Source organism: Esox lucius, chromosome 4 (genome assembly GCF_011004845.1).
Source record: "Esox lucius isolate fEsoLuc1 chromosome 4, fEsoLuc1.pri, whole genome shotgun sequence".
Classification (NCBI taxonomy): Eukaryota; Metazoa; Chordata; class Actinopteri; order Esociformes; family Esocidae; genus Esox; species Esox lucius.
This window is the reverse complement of record NC_047572.1, coordinates 1,387,037-1,391,281: the sequence shown is the minus strand read 5'-3', so window position 1 is coordinate 1,391,281 and position 4,245 is coordinate 1,387,037. Positions and strand designations below refer to the sequence as shown.

The 4,245-nt window shown below is 39.9% G+C and overlaps 1 long non-coding RNA gene across 1 annotated transcript; it reads right to left on the bottom strand.

Moving 5' to 3' along the window:
• Positions 1-2,388: 2,388 nt before the first annotated feature.
• On the bottom strand, positions 2,389-2,904 carry LOC109615494. The gene is made up of 3 exons (XR_003781736.2): positions 2,823-2,904; positions 2,670-2,739; positions 2,389-2,496 (listed from the first exon to the last, which is right to left on the bottom strand). It is a non-coding gene; the product is annotated as an uncharacterized LOC109615494 (long non-coding RNA).
• Between the last annotated feature and the right edge of the window lie 1,341 nt (positions 2,905-4,245).

The following is a 4,245-nucleotide window of genomic DNA, read 5'->3' as shown; positions in this document are numbered from 1 at the left end:
AAAGAAGAGCATCACTCCAGCTAGGATGGAGTCCGTCGCTCCTCAGCAGATCAGGCCTGGCCCTATTTCTGGGAGAGTCCCAAAAAGAAGGCCAGTTATCTACAAACTCTACCTCCTGCGACGGGCAGAACTCTGTTTTCAGCCAGCGATTGAGTTGCGCAAGTCTGCTGTAGAGCTCGTCACCACCCCTAGCTGGGAGGGGGCCAGAGACAATTACTCGATGCCGACACATCGTTCTAGCTAATTTACACACTGATGCCATGTTCTGCTTCGTAACCTCTGACTGTTTCATCCTAACATCGTTGGTGCCAACTTGGATAACAATATCTCTGTACTCTCTATACTTGCCAGTTTTAGACTTCGCTAGCACCAACCCCAGATTTGCGGCTACGTTGGTGGCTCTGCCCCCTGGTAAACAATGTACGATCGCCGGCTGATTCTTTAGTCTAATACTGCGTGTAATGGAATCGCCAATGACTAAAGTTTTCAGTTTTTCAAGGCCACCGGTAGAACATGCCTGCTGATCATTCCCCTCCGAAGACGGCTCGGGCCTTGACTCCGACTCCAGTGGGGAAAACCTGTTCAAACTCTCAGTTGGTTTTAGCAACGATTCAGGTTTAACTGGTCGACGGCATTTCTTCCCAGTGACCAAGAGAAAGTTATTGCCCGGCTGCAGGAGCTGTGCCGGGGGGCTAACAAAACTATTGTTTCTACCTGGTGGCCCCGACGCAGATTTTTCTATTTCTACACTAGAATAATCCTTGCCTGGCATTTGCGTCAGAAGCCGAGCCTCTAACTCTGCTATCTTTAACTTAAGACGAACATTCTCCTCCGTGTTGTTGCTACAACAATTACAGTGATAAGGCATTGTAATGATACTTAGCCTCGGGTGTTCAGGGGTGAGTAGTTATGTTAATTATGTCCAAAAAGAGTCCCGGTGTAGAAAAGTTGGGTAAGAGGTCAACAGATAAATATTGCGTTGGTAAAACTCTAAAATAGAATTTTGACCAATAAGTTTATATTGAGTAAATTCGAAAAAGTTTGGCAGGTGCTGCGTGTTCCAGAATCTATTCAGATTGGTTAAAATGTGAAAAAGTGTTACGTTCACAATGCATTCAGTTCATTAGTCAGAAAAAGCTATGGCCTGGCAATCAGAGTCCTCATGGGTATATCCGTTTGCAAATTCTGTGAAACATACTATCGCAGACTGTGATTTAAAAATCAAAATATTTTTGTCACAGTTCTAGCAACATTTTGGTTAGAAAGGCAGACGCCAGACCGCCTTTGTTCCGCGGCTGGCCCGCGGGCCAACCGCCGTTATACCGAAGGTGGACATTCCGCGGTCCGTCAGAGGCAAACACTGTTTTATATATATATATATATATATATATATATATATAATTTTATATTTATAGCATGCAGTTTATCAAGAATAATGATTGATCAAACCAGACAAATTTCCATTTGCCGTTTTAATTCCACATTTCAAAGTACAGTAACTGTCACTGAAACAAGATATGTCAGATCACTGAAATATAAATAACAGGGCAAAATAAATAAATATATATATATATATAAATACACACTACAGAACATGCAGGTTTCCAATAACATTTTGGTTAAAAAAAAACTGCCTTACAAGCAAATTATAACACTTGAACTTAAACCAAATAATTGTTAATAATATAAAGAGGTCAGCTCTGGGATGAAAAAATTACCAGTAAACATTACAACAAGTAATGAGGATATTTGGTACCAAAGAATGTGCAGGATACCAAATAAATCGATATAACATCACATTTTGAAGCAATTTCTAACAATAGGATAAGTGGTAATAATTTAGAGTAAAGCTCTGGAGTAGAATAGACCATTATAATGGCATTGCTGACCTGGGGCACAAGATTTTACAGTGTGCTGCAATAAGATCTGTGTCTCTTGTATCTGTGATAAACAAAACTTGACATATATAGATATATAAAAATACTGAGGTAAAAACAGTAGTAGAACAGACCATTATAACTGCAATGCTGACCTGTGGCACAAAGATTTACAAGCTATATTTAACAATAGAATAACAGTTAAGCACTGTGACGAATATTTGGTAACAGGTTATGTGCAATATCAAGTATCAGAGGTATGAAATAGGATTTCCAAGCTATTTTTAATAGAATAACAGTTAGGCACACTGATGGAATGAAAGTAGAATTTTGGTACTAGTTAAATGCACAATATCAAGTAACAGGTATGAAATAGGAAAATAACAAACTATAATAGAATCGTTAAGCACTGACGGAATGAAATAAGCCAATACTTCAGTTAAAATACCAAGTGTAGTCTGGCACCTCTGGCTTCTTGATGTTACTGACTGCAGGATAAATAAAGTGTTCCAGTTGTCAGTGATGCTGGGGTGTCAGTAGTCAGCATAGGTTTAAGGGGTCGGCTGTGGGTCCCTCTCAGCTGTGCGGCTCCTTTTTCCGCCTTCACGGTCAGATGCTCCTTTCAGGAAACGCGTAACGCACATACAGGGGTTCCCAGAATAAAATAATAAAGTAGTCAGTCCTGGTCCCTCAAATACTAAACTATGACATTTATATCTAGGTCTACTACATGTACAGGTGGCACCAGTGGGAATTAAACCAACAACCACAGGTGTTGTTTGCAAGTTGTACCTGATTGCCCAGTTCGAGCAAACGTCTTCAGCATTGTCCTGCTCTTGAAGAGAGCCGCTGTCATCCGAAGCTACAAAATGAAAGGCATATGGTAATTCTGAACCTACATTACACACAAAAAAGTACAATTTAAGAAAGAGTGCATGTTCTCACCTGCTCGTGCATTGCCTTCCCTCAGGGCTTGGTTCTCCTCCCTCAAGAGCTTGGTTCTCCGCCCTAAAGAGCTTGGTTTTCATTCTGGAGTCTCTGAAAATCTACATTAAAAAATGTAATAAATAAAAAAACAACAACTCAAGGCACTATTTTCAATATTGTTAAAAAACTGGACATTAAGACATAGGCCTAGGATATACCTTCATAGCTGAAATCTTCATGCTGTACACGAGATGCCAGGGGAGTCAAAGGGCCAATAACAAAGCGATGACTTTCTCCTATTGATAATCATTGAAGTAAAAATATGTTGGAAGTTATTGCATACATTTAATAAATTGGACTTAAATGTAACACTTAGTTTAGCGCAAGGTATTACATACCTCCAGCGTTTTCACCCATATGCTGCCAGGGCAAATTTGCTGCTGGGGGTGTAAAGCTTAGTACTTGACGAGCTGGGGGAACAAACATAACAGCTTTAATTTCACTGCAGAGATTGCATATTTAGTAATGAAACAATAATTGAACTGTGCAAAGCCAATGGAATGTACAACACACCTTGACACCTTTCATCCAGAAAGTAAAGTGCCCTAATGAAAAACAGATTATGGATAAAAGGATTCCTCATCTTAAATAGAAGCAATAGTTTACAAGACAAAAAACATCACTTACAAGTACTCAAACTCTTGGCTCTGTGAAGTGGAGTCTGGATTACTGGGGAAAAACCTGGTTCTGAGAAAGAGGGATGAGAAATTTGAAAATCTAACAAAGGGTATAGTTTAATTGCAGGATCCCAAATTAAGCATCACAGCAATACATTTTACATACCAGCTCTGAAGACTACAGATGGCTCAACTTTTTCCTGGTTTTCTTGAATCGATGTAACTTCTGGAGCATGGGGCAGCACTGAAACCTCGTTACCGGAACAATGTTTTCAAATCTCAAAAGAGGTTGTCGAAACGACAGCACTGCTGGTGCATCTGGAAGACTAGACTGTACTTAATCAGAAGAGGCCTGGGGTCTGTACTTGGAATTTGATATTCTCTTTCGCTTTCCCTTCTTGTCATCTTCCGTCGTTTCAACACTGGAACCTGTTTGGAAGCACACCAAATATCTCATCACCTTTTGCCAAGATTCTAGATCAGGGAATAATGAATGAAAGAGTCAGTTATGCACCATATACAGAAAGCCATTCCATGTTGATGTTCATTAACATGAGGATTTACTTGGTCAAAGTCGGGAATAACAGCAAGTAGAGCATTGTTTGCAGCTGCAATGTCCTGTTTGTCCCTCTCAACTCCTTTCAATATTATTTTCCTTTTGGCCAAGTAACTAGACATTGTGACTAACAATGCATTTACCTTTAATTTGTGTTCTTGCCTCTAGTTAGTAGATCTAGACAACACGGTAACTAGTTAGCTGTTAG